The 15,361-nt window shown below is 41.9% G+C and overlaps 1 pseudogene; it reads right to left on the minus strand.

The window, feature by feature from the left end:
* Positions 1-7,767: 7,767 nt before the first annotated feature.
* On the minus strand, positions 7,768-7,885 carry LOC126291668 (5S ribosomal RNA; annotated as a pseudogene).
* Positions 7,886-15,361: the final 7,476 nt, after the last annotated feature.

Raw genomic sequence — 15,361 nt, forward strand, 5'->3', positions numbered from 1 at the left:
ATGAATCCAGGTTCTGTTTACAGCATCATGATGGTCGCATTCGTTTTCGGCGACATTGCGCTAAAAGCACATTGGAAGCGTGTATTTGTCATCGCCATACTAGCGTATCACACGACGTGATGGTACGGGGTGCCATTGGTTACACGTCTCGGTCATCTCTTATTCGCACTGACGGCACTTTGAACAGTGGACGTTAAATTTCAGATGTTTTACGGCCCGTGGCTCTACCCTTCATTCGATCCCTGCGAAACCCTACATTTCAGCAGAATAATGCAAGACCGCATGTTGCAGTTCCTGCACAGGCCTTTCTGGATACAGAAAATGTTCGACTGCTGCCCTGGCCAGAACATTCTCCAGATCTCTCACCAACTGAAAACGTCTGGTCACTGGTGGCCGAGCAACTGACTCGTCACAATACGCCAGTCACTACTCTTGATGAACTGTGGTATCGTGTTAAAGCTGCATGGGCAGCTGTACCTGTACACGCCATCAATGCGCAGGCGTATCAAGGCCGTTATTACGGCCAGAGGTGGTTGTGCTGGGTACTGATTTCGCAGGATTTATGTACCCAAATTGCGCGAAAATATAATCAAATGTCAGTTCTAGTATAATATATTTGTCCAATGAATACCCGCTTATCATCTGCATTTCTTCTTGGTGTAGCTATTTTAATGGCCAGTATTGTATAAAAGAACAGTGCATTGGCGTTGCTGTCATTCGTATTCATGTGATTTATGCGAAAATGTTTCCGACGTGATTGTGGCCACACGGCAGGAATTCCATTTCGGAATCGTTTCGGCATTTAGTTTTCCGATGTCGACAGCGTGAGGAAGGTGCCAAAGATATGAAATTTCAGGATTACCCCTCACCATGGACAACGCAGTGACTGACAGCCCTAAATTAACCAACGACAGCATCGGCGTTTGCGTATACTTGTCAGTGCTAGCAGACAAGTAACACTACGTGAAATAACCGCAAAAATGAATGTGAGACTACGACGAAGTTAGGCAAATTGGGCGTTAATAGGCTACAGCAGCAAAGGATCGACGAGAATGCTAATAACACAACAGTGCCTCCTGTGCCTCTTCTGTGCTCATGCGCGTATCGGTTGGACCCCAGACGACTGGAAAACAGTGGCCTGGTCGGGTGAGTTCTGATTTCACTGGTAAGAGCTGATGGTAGGGTTCGAGTGTGGCGCACACCCCACGAAGCCATGGACCTAATATGTCAACAAGGCACTGTGCATCCTGGTGTTGGCTTCATAATGGTGTGGGCTGTATTTATATGGAATGGACTGGGTTCTCTGATGCAAACTGAACCAATCGTTGACTGAAAATTGTTATGTTCGGCTACTTGGAGGCCATTTAGAACCATTCACGGCTTTCATGTTTCCAAAGAAACTGTGGATTTTTATATATGACGATGTGCTGTACCACAGGGCCACAGTTGTTGCCGATTGTTTGGCCAGCCAGATCGCCCGATGCAAATATCATCGACCGTTAATGGGACATAATCGAGGAAGTTAGTTAGTTCACAAAATCCTGCACAGGCAACACTTTCTCAACTATGAAGGGCTATAGAGGCAGCGGGGGCCAATATTTCTGTCGGGGACATCTAACAACTTGGCGACTCCATGCAACGTTGAGTTGCCTTGCGAAAGGACGTCCGAAACGATATTAGGAAGTACCTTATCACTTTTGTCACCTCAGTGTATAATAGTAATTTGCCCAACTGGACTGGTGGCGTAGGAAAATTTACTGTAGAGGTCAATGCAGGACGTCGGGGTGACGAGCGCCAGTGAACCAGCGATACCTGCGCTTTTCTCCGATACGCTCCAGGAAGGCCGCGTCCCGTGTCGCGTTATCGCGCGCAGGAAGGTGGTCCACAATGCAGCGCGGCCTAATTGAAAGCGCGCCATTGTGCGGGCGGCTCATTACCGGCTTTCTTGGGCCGGCGCTCAATGGCTCGGCCACATTTGATTAATGGGCGGCGGCACGCGGCTGCCGACAGCTAATTTCCCCCCGCTGATTGGCTGTTGGGCGCAGCGCGTCCGTATTGCCCGCGACTCCCGGGCGCCCGTCGAACCTGGCTGGTTCTGCATGAGAGCTCAGTCACGTGACTCGCCGGTCCGTGGGCACAACCTAGGTGCGAATCGTAGAACGTAGGCTTTATGACGGCCGGTGTTTCCTACCTCGGAGACATTCGTTTTACGGTCATTACGCCTCTGTACAAGGCTTATTCCTCTGTCTAGCGTTTCGTCACCGAATGCTGAAGTCATCATCAGAGGCTGTAAAGACTAGGACAGAAGTTTGAAACTTAAACAAGTTCAGCAAGCCGATCTGTTTATACATACCAACGTTGGTTCATCAGCTGGCTGGCTAAGATCGCAGAGGCATAGATTTTGGTTGCCAATTTCTCTACTTGTTTGTGCAGTACATTCTGGCCCCAGGTCCCAGGGTTTTATAGTCTCCTAGCTCCAATATTAGTGGACAAAAACGTTTTTTTTTCCCTGTCCTTGGCTTATATCCTGCCCTGTGTAACTGGAATGCCGTATGTGAACAGTATCAGCCTTGTAAAAGAACCTGCTTTGCAGGACAGACTACATGTCAGGGGCAAAAAACAGTTTTCCAGCCCCTTGCACAAAGATGTGGGAATCACATCGGCCTGCTTTATTGAACTGTACTGTAAGGGCATCAAGTGCCAATGAGCTTAGCTGGTTACAGTTTGAGTTGGATAGAGGTGGTAATAGACAGAGATAGGGGGAGGACAAAATGGATACAGAGAGGAGAGGAGGGAGAGATGTAAGGCGTAGACTATTAGTGGGCAGGTGGAAGAGGAAGAGGTGGAGATCGAGAGAGAAATAGAGAGGGAGAAAATAATTTGGTGGGAGTGAGCGGCGGCGTGATATCGTCAGAGAGAGCTGGGTGCAGGAAATGTACAAAGAGTCCATTGTTGAACTCATACGTGTGCAAAGCAATTGGGGAAGTACTTGCTTTCTACACGCATAACTGATCTGACAGAGAGCGTGAGCAGCAATCTGTGGCTGTCCACGGGTGTTCCTGTAGTATATGGGAAGGTTTTCTCTTTCAGTGACCGTGGGAGAATACAAGATGACTTACACAAAATTTCTAGTTGGTGTATTGAGTGGCAGCTTGGTCTAAAATGTAAATGTAGAAAACTGTAAGTCAGTGCAAATGAGTAGGAGAAACCGTCCTATAGCGCTCGAATATAGGATTAGTAGCGTGCTGCTTTACACACTCGCATCCATCAAGTACCTACATGTAACACTGAGAAGTAATATGAAACGAACTGAGCATGTACGGACAGTAGTTAGGAAGTGAAATGATCGACTTTGGCTTATTGGGAGAATTATGGGTAATTGCAGGTAAGGTAAGGAAGATTAGCATCTATAAAGAAGACAGCATATAGATCACTAGTGCGACACATTCTTGAGTACACTTCGGGCGTGTGGTATCCCTGCCAGGTCGGATTAAAGGAAGACATCGGAGCAATTAAAAGATGTGCAGCTAGACTTCATACCGGTAGGTCCAATCAGCGCGAAAGTATTGTTGAGACGCATAGTGAACTCCAGTGGGTCTCCTTGGGGAAAAGACAACGCACTTTCCGCAAGGCAGTACTGAGAAAATTGAGAGAAGCGTATTTGAGGCTGACCACGAAACGATACTACTGTCGCCAACCCACATTTCGCGTGATGACCGCGGAGAAGAGACACGAGAAATTAGGGATCGTACGGAGGTATGTCAGTGTATGTACAGGGTGGTAATAATTAAACTATCGCTAATTGAGAGGGGCTCCATGGCAAACGAGTGACATCAAGAATTGGATCTCTGTGGAAACAGTTGTAAAGACATGCAGAAGAGAAGTAGTTAATAAACTACTGAAAGAAGCACGTTTTAATTTCCACATGGTAGGGTAACATATGTTAACTAGTACCATGCTTACGTTCCAACTAATAAACTTTGCTCAATGAGACCACAATGTGTACTCACGACAGCTTGGAATCGCGCTAGAGATTTGCTTACAGCTACTCGAAACATCTCATGTGAGATTTTGGACCATGAGATGTTCAGCTGTAGTGACACAGCTCCTGCAGTGCTTGTGGGTTGCATTTTGCTTCCGGCATTTTCAGCAATGGTAGCAGCATCTCCCACAATTTGAGGTAGAATTGGCCGTCGGCCTCTCCCAAGAGCAATTCCCAATCGCCATTAAATTGTAACTTCCGAATCTTATTCTTTAACCCCTGTGCGGAAAGAGGACCTCTCCGTATTCGTTTAATGAGTCGATATTCTGGACGTGCAGCAGCACAATCGCTATTGTTTTGAGAAAATAGCTTTACGAGTAGGGTCCTGCTCGGCTTGTACAGACTCATGTCGCCTGTCTGCAAATGTAACGCACACTGATGCTCGTGTTTCAACCCTACGTTGCCGTACCAGCACTGGTGTCTAACAACATGTCATGAGAGCAACAGTAATACCAACGTAGGCCATGGAGTGTTCAGTCCGAAGATCATTCCTATAGAGTTGGGTACCCAAGCGGGAAATATTTTTCTATCTACATTGACTCAAAAAACGAAAGTTTAATTATACGCACCTCCCCAGCTGAATGGTCAATGTCCCTGGTAGGGACTCCTGGCCATCAGCGCCACTCGAACATTACCATCAGGATCATCGTAACCTTTCATGTAGATGTCGATGCAGATGAAGTTAAGCAGTGGGTTATCTGCTAAGCGTGATAGCGTTACGGAGATGTTTAGAAAACTGAAGTGGCACATTCTGCAACAGAGGCACTCTGCATCGCGGTGTAGCTTGCTGTCCAGGTTTCGAGAGGGAGCGTTTCTGGATGAGGTATCGAATATATTGCTTCCCCCTACTTAGCCGGCCTGGTTGACCGAGCGGTTCTAAGCGCTACAGTCTGGAACCGCGTGACCGCTGCGGTCGCAGGTTTAAATCCTGCCTCGGGCATGGATGTGTGTGATGTCCTTAGGTTAGTTAGGTTTAAGTAGTTCTAAGTTCCAGGGGACTGGTGACCTCAGAAGTTGAGTCCCATAGTGCTCAGAGCCATTTGAACCATTTGAACCCCATACTTATACCTCCCGAGGAGATCGCGAATGTAAAATTAGAGAGATTCGAGCGCGCACGGAGGCTTTCCGGCAGTCGTTCTTCCCGCGAACCATACGCGACTGGAACAGGAAAGGGAGGTAATACAGTGGCACGTGAAGTGCCCTCCACCACACACCGTTAGGTGGCTTGGGGATTATGAATGTAGATGTAGATGTTGAAGATGTTGAAGGTTCTTACAAAGTCTGTGTTTCGATCGCCACCTCAAAAGTTCAAGCGATGTAAAACACACCCAGCAGCCATATTGTATTCCCACCTTCTCCCCTCCTGGAGTTGCTTTTCTTTCTGTACCGATCATACTAAATGCAAACCCACATAAGGATGAAATCTTAACCGCACAGGCGGGGAAATAGTGGAGTGTCAGGTTTGTACCCCTCGGTAACGGTGCCTACCGTTACAGAATCCGTGAGTTTAGCATATCATTTTTCATTTCTGCATTGTGTTCGGACATAGACGTTAGCGTAGTTACCTGTAATAATGTTCTGTAATATTATTCGTATTCAGCTGGATTAACTATGTGTTTGGAACAGCAGACATTTTCTTTTTCTCTCTGATAACGGCACATGTATGATAATGTACATATGTACACTGTTGGGTTCAAACTGGATAACAGTGATAAATAAAGAATATTAGTCATATATCATACAGCGGCAGTATAAGCACGTAGGCTAATATTCAGTTAGTTCTACATTTAGAAATGATCCAGGATTAATGACGAAGCTAAGTGATTAATCTAGATTCTGTGTGTTCAACGTGTTAGGTTTGATATGAGACTCCAAGGAAAGTTCAACGCACAACTCGCCAATAACCGGCCGGCCTGCGTTCAGGAGAAGCTACGAACGAAAACTTGGTGTAGGAGTTCAGTTTCTGGCTCAACTACCAACTTTCTTCAGTGTTAAATCCTATTTAAATTATTCGAGAACTGTGTTCAAACTTCCACGTAACTTAAGAGACGACGCTCGCCCTACATCTTAAGCTCTAAATTCATTTGAAATTTCTTGCTTAATGAGGGTGCTTGTAATTCTCAACACAGCGAGAAAGTGTATATAGCGAGAGGATGATTAAATTCCTCGAACGTCGACAAGTTTTCTCCTTCTTCGGCGTTTGTCAACGCGGGAGGCGAAATTAATTTATCGTGCCGAATGCGGCCCTCGCCTCTTTCTTCTATCGTCACATTCTTGTCTTTTCTTATATAGTTAAAGGTATCTCTACGAGATGGCTCGACTCGGAAACATTCCGGTACAAAGATATGCATTTTACAGAGAAATAACGATGGAAATCTTTTTGAAGAGTTGGCGCCTCTCTAGAGAATGTTTGTCGGCAGAATTTCATGAGCGACTGTTCTGTGCTACTGTCCGGTCTTGTAGGTTTTTTGCTACTTGAAGACATTTCCGATATTTAATACGCGGCAGACCTTTCCAGGATGCAATTAAACAACAGTAGTACACATCTGGAACACACTCGCTATGGAGATACGGCGATTCAGATCCAAACACAGCCATCCAGATTTAGATTTCCCGAAGTGTCCATAAATCGTTTAAGATTGTAAGTAGGCTGTTTAGGTTTTTATGTTGGTAACACCAAGTGCGGAGAGAGATGGCGGAGTTTTGAGAGCGGATGATCTGGACATGTGTCCATTACACACAGTGAATTTGTAAGACTGGATGTCATGAATTGATATGTATATATATATATATATATATATATATATATATATATATATATATATATATATATATATAATGGCTTTTGAAGACTATTAAGGTAAATACATTGTTTGTTCTCTATCAAAATCTTTCATTTGCTATCCAGTAGCCTATCAGTAGTTTGTGCCTTCAGTAGTTTGAATCTTTTATTCGGCTGGCAATACTGGCGCACGCTGTACTGCAGTAGTTTGAGTAACGAAGATTTTTGTGACGTAAGTAATTCATAAAAGATACAGGTTATTGTTAGTCAGGGCCATTCTTTTGTAGGGATTTTTGAAAGTCAGATTGCGCTGCGCTAAAAATATTGTGTGTCAGTTTAGTGTTGATCAGAACAGGTAAAGGGCGAAAAGTCTGAATATGTTCAGTTCTGCTCAGCTGTTTGAAAATCAAATAATGTAAGAGTTTTATCAGTACAGTCATTCATAAATTTTTGTAAGGGGACGTTTCAAGATAAAGGTCGAAGCAGTTCCTTTGAAAAATACACGACCAAATGCTTGCCCCAGTCATGTTCCGTTTTTAATGACACCGCTCGCAACGGAGCACATTTAAACTAAATTTAAGCTAAATTCCTCCCGCACAGGCCATGAAGGGCCAAAGGTACCGACTGGCCGCCGTGTCATCCTCAGCCCACAGGCGTCACTAGATGCGGACATGACTGCTACGGTCGCAGGTTCGAATCCTGCCTCGGGCATGGATGTGTGTGATGTCCTTAGGTTAGTTAGTTAGGTTTAAGTAGTTCTAAGTTCTAGGGGACTGATGACCACAGATGTCCCATAGTACTCAGAGCCATTTGGACCATTTTTAGATGCGGACATGGAGGGGCATGTGGTCAGCACACCACTCTCCCGGCCTGAGACCGGAGCCGCTACTTCTCAATCAAGTAGCTCCTCAGTTTGCCTCACAAGGGCTGAGTGCACCCCGTTTCCCTACAGTGCTCGGCTGACCTGAAGGTCACCCATCCAACTGCTAGCCCAGCTCGACAGCGCTTAACTTCGGTCATCTGACGGGAACCGGTGTATCCACTGCGACAAGGCCGTTGGCAGGGGCACATTTAGCACGTTCTAAAATAATTAAGGTTATGACAGGACACAATCTTGCAAATACTTTAGATTCAGATTTTGCGTCCTCGCCGTTTTCTCAAATAAATCAAGACACATTTTCTGCTTTTCAAAATGCGAATATTGCCGGTTCAAATGCACTGCCGAAAAGCACTGAGGAACATGTTTCAGACACCAGTGCACTGTTATTACAGTTAATGCAACAAATGGGACAAAGGCTACAAAAGTTAGACACAAAGCTTGAACAAAATCAGAGACAAACACAGCAACAGTTGGACACAATGGAACATAATCTTCAAAAGTTAGACACAATGGAACAAAATCAGAGACAAACACAGCAACAGTTGGACACAATGGAACATAATCTTCGAAAGTTAGACACCACACTTGAACAAACACGTGAAGATTTAACTACTGAGTTACATAACATTGAATCGAAATGTCAAAAAATCTGTAATGACGTAAAAACACAAATTTGTGAGCATTTTCAACCTATTTTTTCGCGGCATGAAAACTCATTACAGAATCACGAAGCAGCCATAAAAGAATTGCAAACTGTTGTCCGTGAAAATCACGACACCTTGCAAGCTAAAATGGACTCAGTTGCATCCACCGATTCGGTTACGCAACTTGCAAGAACTCAGGAAAACTTAAAGGACACAGTAGATTCGATTTCAATACAAATGGACACTCTGAAACTTGGTTCAGAAAAACATACTGAGGAAATGTGTTCACTATCGGAGAAAGTAGCCGAACTTTCGGATCAGTTCACTAATTTATCTACGAAGGTAGATGATAATCTGAATGACACAAAACCGGTAGTCTTTAATGACACAGAAGAGTTCGAACAAATTAGGAAATTCAAACAAAATCAGAATCAAATTAATACGCAACACCAAAGAGAAATCCGGGAAGTACAAGATAAGTTGACACAAGTAATACAAGAATTACGTATTTCAGAGGACACTCGCACTCCAATACGGGAAGAGGGACATAAAAAAACGGAACTGCCACAAAATAACAACACAGGGCACTTTGGAGATTATGAAAGAAATTGGCAAAGTACACCGAATTTTGAGATCGAACCGCCGAAACGATGTAACAATGACCGATATGCGACCAGCCGACACGATGATTTTGACTATAAGCTGTTCATTACTACACGTAAATTCAAAACATTTAAGAATTCTGGCAACAACATTCATCCACAAGCGTGGCTCCATCAATTGTTTTCCTCCCAACTGGTCACTAGAGCACAGATTAGAATTTATGTGTGGCTACTTAGAGAATGAACCAGCTGTAAGATTGCGATCGCTCATTCACGATTGCCACAGTGAAGGAGAATTTTACCATGGCTTCCTCTCAGCATATTGGTTCCAAGCCACACAAGACCGAGTAAAACATGGCATCATAATGATGAAACATTTCGAACAATCTGAATTTTCCAGTCTTGTGAAATATTTTGAAGACATGTTGCACAAGAATCAGTACCTGTCAGACCCATACAGCCCGTCAGAACTCATCCGCATTTGCTTAATCAAATTGCCTGAACATTTACGGCATATTATTTTGTCAGGGCGTTGCAAAGACGACATTGAAGCTTTTCAGGGACTCTTACAAGAACTGGAAATTGACACTGACAATCGCGGAACGTGAAAACAGAAGCACAACAGTTTCAGGTCATATCCGTCGTAATTCCGCGATGAAAGAAACAATAACTGGACATGACATGGCTATTCTTACAACGCAAATCGTGAACAAAACAGACACCACCCATATGACAACCACTGGCAGAGTAATAGTTACAGAGAAAGATCGCATTTCCGTAGTAATGAATATTACACAGACAATCATAGAAACAGACAATATGGCAACCAGAACTATTATTATCACGGGACACAGAATAATTGCAGACGCAAGGGTCCACCGCGCAGTGATAATTCAGGGAGAAATTCTCCACCACTTAACCGACAAGAAAGAAACTACAGGAACTACCGACATGACGACAGAAGATATAATCATAACGACAGACCTGAATTGCAGCAGAACTGGCGAGCTTCAAACAGAGCTGGGCCCTCTCGGCAAGGTGAATTTGTAGAAGTTAGGTCTCCTAATCCCAATAACGGCGCGCGCCAACAAAGAGACAGACAATGACTCGCACCCCAGGCAGCCACGTGCGCCGGCTGGCTCAGAGAAAAATAACATAAGCTAACCTTGAGCAAAATTCCAGTGTTCCTTACCGACGTAACCATATGATAATTGCTTTTCAGTTGACAGTCTGCATACTAGGAAGAGTTAAGGTTTACACCACATTTCACATATAAAACCGTTTATTGAAAGATAATCTGCTTTTTAACTTTGTCTTTGCCATAAAATTTTTCACTTCACGCTACTAGTACAATTTGTCAGACTTTGAATCTGTTAACATGCAACCATGTTTGAAGTTAAATATCCAGTCAAGAACCAAGAGAACGTATTTAAACAGAAATTACGAATGCATTGTTATAGTGAACAGACATCACTGTGTTATTTCGTGTGTACATTCTTGCTTGTTAGTTGCACGATTACGTAACGACTATAAGGCTCACATACTTAGAACATTTACCAGTATTGCTAATGAGATTTTAATGCAACATTTTGGTTTACTTGAAAATACATTCTGGATTTAAAGTACTTTCTGTGAGATACCAGATGATACAGTGGTTAGTTTATGTGACAGCTACACGATTTTATCACGACGCTACTAATGAGTTACAATTTACAATGTTGTTTTGCAGTTTATCTGTTTTATATCTGCACAGTTTTTCTGAATTTTTCTGGAAAGTAAAACATGTTTTAGTATTAACTTTGTGGTATAGCTACAATGAGACAGCCTTTTCTGTAGCACAACAATACGTACAGTACAGTACTTACTTCATCACGGCAATAAGCGTAATAACTAAGATATCTATACGCAAAGCATTTCAATTTCGTTTATCATGAGGTAAGTACATTGACTTCTGCAGAACTTAGTTTTCGGAGGACAATAACTACGACACTTCCACAGAGATTGTCTTACAGCAAGACGCACATTTAGCGCTACAGGACACGCATTAAACTATTTATTTTTCAACATATTTGAATTACAAAGAAAGTTTTCCGTGATACATTTCATTTCATTGCTGTAATCTGTAACACCTGAGGATATAATTACATTAATCCTCAGGGGGGTACACGCTTACTTTGTGTACCATGTGTTTGGCAAGCACAAGGAGCCCTAGCTAATATGGTATTTACTTATACAACTTTACACATCGGTACCATATTTCTATAAAACATAAATTACACAGCTATCTGGTCATTTAACTGAGAGAGACAAACATTTATTTTACTACATCAGTGACAGATGTTTACGTAATTACACCGTTGGATAACGTCACACTTATGAAATTGTATTTTGTCTGTACTTTGTGAACTGTTCATATTTCTTCGGAACCACTGTGATACTATGAGAGCTTTGAATGTGACAGATGTTTACGTAATTACACCGTTGGATAACGTCACACTTATGAAATTGTATTTTGTCTGTACTTTGTGAACTGTTCATATTTCTTCGGAACCACTGTGATACTATGAGAGCTTTGAATGACATATTTGGTATGAGATCATGATTTTTAAAGTACGTTTGAGGTAGATGACTCTTTTGACATGAGCAGAGAATTTTTTTTAGGTTTTGAAATTATTGGAAGAAGCTACGACGATTTTGAGAGTTGACTGTGGTGTTACGATGTTATTATTACGATGACTATGTGTATTATGCTGTTGAGGTATGCTTATGATCAATAAGATGATGCTACCGTATGTGAGGAATTTGATTATGCTACGTATTTTTTATGATTAAATATTGAAGAAGTATCGACGAATATGTAGATGTGTAATAAAGCAAGGAATAAGTGGTTAGGAACTCTGGTTTGTGAAAAAGGATGTTGGAAACCGAGAATCGTTCTTTAAGAGTTATTAAATGTGTGTATATGCGTGAATGTATCACTATGCTGGCGAAAATTTTTTGGACACTCTTATATTTTAAGGATTTTGTTTCTACATATTTGTAACGCAAATTCTTGACCTGTGAATTTTTTTAATATGAGACTGTCACTGTAGCGGAAACTGTTGTCATAATATTTCGGTAAGAAAGGTAAGTCACCGTGACGTAATGCGTTGTGAGCAGCCAGGTGTGCCAGCCGCCTTGAGAAAAGTCATTAGTGTGTGCCTTTCAGAGGCACAGGTGGAGAAAAAAGGAGGCCATTAACCTCGCTATTGACATTCCTTTGCAGAAAGCACCGCAAATACGACACGCTCATTACTTGGAAACATTGTTACATCTGCACACCTGATAATGACAAGCGTCTTTCTACAAGAGTTGAGAGAATTTGTACTAACTTATGAAATGTCGCATGACTATTGAATGATATATTTATGCTTTGTACATAGTTGCTTATTTCATTTGATATCTGTTTTCCAGCTGTGTTGCAGCATTGGTTTTAAAAATAAAATTAAATGCATTTGCTAAAGTGAACACTTTCTGTCAACAGATCTATTAAATAATTATTTCATGATCCACATTCTTCGAAAAAGGAGCTCTTGGAACGGAAAGAACAATAAGAAGCGACTAATAACAGTAACTGTATATATAATTTTCTTTTCAAGTACTTGGTAATTTGTTGTAGCATTAGTTTTTGTGCTGCACCACTTTAACTGCATAGACATTAAGATGTGAATAGACATTGTCCTTATCTGCATTGTTGTCTTTAGTGTAACATTTTTTCTGATTGAGCTTTGTCATGTTTAGGTATAAGTTATAGCATTTGCTGCGGCTGTTTGCCATTCATAGTGCTACTGAATGTCACTTTGTATTACTAGGTTAAGCCAATTTTATTACTGATTTATTTTTCTTGTTTGCTGCGCATTGCCTTATATTAGTTGTAATATTGCTGCCTTTTTTTGCCAATTTCCATTTTTTTATCATTGCTGTTTGTGTAAATTGTTTTGTGCTGCTGCATTGTCTCGTCCCTTAGTTAAGCATCTGAGCTCAGTAGATTTAAGTTAGCTTAAGAGGGGGTAGCCTATATAAGAGAATGAGTTGCGATGGATTTGAAGAAATGCACTGAGAGGTTATATGAGAAAAGTACAGAAAGCAGGTATAGATAGGACTTTTTGGAAATAATGAAGAACGAAGGGAGATCTCCGAGAAGTAAAGAAAGTTTTGTTTGCAAAATACTGCAGTAAAACAAACCCTGTCCTTTCCTTTTGTGTTATCCCACTATGTGTTTGTGTATCCTTGTGTATTTATATTCTTCCTGTCTTTATATGTTTATCTGATAAGACTTATGTTGCAGAATTTTTCTAATACTAAGCTACATTCACTATGATGAGGAATACTGTTATCCTCAAATATAATTTGCATTAATAACATGTTATTTACTTTGTAAAGATGTTTACACATTATTTATTCTGTTTTGTTCTAATGCTCATTCGTGAAGTTGATGTTTCGAAATTTATTCTGATTTTTTATGTATGTGCTCCTGTCATAATTCCTGTAACACTGATGTATATGTTATTTCGATTCTTTTGTAAAGCCTGTACTACTGCAAAGGTTATCTGTAGTGTTATGTTCTTTAAAGATGTATTTTGTACCTTTGTTATTGCATTCTTATGTTATAAAATTGTAACTGACTCCAGTTCATCAAATTAAGTAACTTGTAAATTCCATTTCACTGCACACGTTTCTGTTGGTCATAGTATATGGACAATATGTGAGAAGTAGGGACTGATAGTGTTTGCACGAGTGTTAATAACTCAGTAAGGGACTGGATAACAGCATTGCTGGTTCTAAGGACAATTCCAAAAACTTTGTGAGTGGACAAGTGGTGGGTTATGGACTTGCTATATGATTCGCAAGACTCTTCAATGGTGATTGTGCGCCTGCACAGTCAAACAGATGGCTGCTGGCCATCTCTACAAGGACTACAGTGGGTCTACACCTTTGATGACCCACCAATACCATTATTTCTACAAGGACTGCAGTGGGTCTGCACTTCTGGTGGCCCACCAATACCGTAATCTCTACCAGGACTACAATGGGTCTACTCTGTGACGACCTACCTAACAATATTCTTTAAAACTTCGACTGACTCTGCTGTGGGTTTGCTCTGTTGTGGCCCATTACCTGTCAGCATGTCAAGAGTCAGCGCACTGTCTTTCCGTTGGAAGGACAACAGTACTTCTTCAAGACTGCATGGAAATCCACTACTTCCGTGTGCATTTTCTTTTACTACTCATACTTTGAGAAAAACACTGCAATTTTACTTTGATGAATGATCAGGACTGCCTTTATGGACTGTAAGAAAATTTTAGCTTTTGACCAACATTGTATCAATAAGTGTGTGCATTTGATTTCTTTGCTATTGTAATCATAATTATGAAAAAAAAATTCAAATCTGTATTGACCGCTGCCCAAAACAATTTGTAATTTTTTTTGTGTGGAGCATGGGGGCTATGTAAGTAGGCTGTTTAGGTTTTCTTATTGGTAACGCCGCTTAGCGCTCGGTATGAAAAATCACTGGCTGTGCTGTGCGCAGTGCGTGTTTAGTTTGCATTGTTGTCTGCCATTGTAGTGTTGAGCAGAGGCAGCTGGATGCTAATAGCGCGTAACGTTGCGTAGTTGGAGGTGAGCCGCCAGCAGTGGTGGACGTGGGGAGAGAGATGGCGGAGTTTTCAAATTTGTAAGAATTGGTATCATGAACTGCTATATATATTATGACCAGTGAGGTTAATACATTGTTTGTTCTCTATTAAAATCTTTTATTTGCTAACTATGCCTATCAGTAGTTAGTGCCTTCAGTAGTTTGAATCTTTTATTTAGCTGGCAGTAGTGGCGCTCGCTGTATTGCAGTAGCTTGAGTAACGAAGATTTTTGTGAGGTAAGTGATTTGCGAAACGCATAGGTTAATGTTAGTCAGGGCCATTCTTTCGTAGGGATTTTTGGAAGTCAGATTGCGTTGCGCTAAAAATATTGTGTGTCAGCTTAAGCACATTCGTGTAGAATTTTTCTAAGGGGACGTTTCAACCTAAGGACATCACACACATCCATGCCCGAGGCAGGATTCGAACCTGCGACCGTAGCAGTCCCGCGGTTCCGGACTGCAGCGCTAGAATCGCGCTACCACCGCGGCCGGCCCTTATGGGATTTCGTTGCATTGATAAATACAGGCAAGCAACAACAACTGCTACACTTCTTCCGTCAGTAGCCGCAGACAGACCAAGAATTTGAGCCTAAATGTGCCTAAAAGCGGACAGGAGACTGTCGAGCTGAATGGCTTTCTCGAAACCCTGCTGTTCGCACAGACGACCACAGCAGACAGAAGAATCATGATCTCCGATACTACATCAGTCCTACAGTTGATTAGCAACCATCGTAATT

The sequence above is a fragment of the Schistocerca gregaria genome, chromosome 1, assembly GCF_023897955.1.
Source record: "Schistocerca gregaria isolate iqSchGreg1 chromosome 1, iqSchGreg1.2, whole genome shotgun sequence".
NCBI classification, from domain to species: Eukaryota; Metazoa; Arthropoda; class Insecta; order Orthoptera; family Acrididae; genus Schistocerca; species Schistocerca gregaria.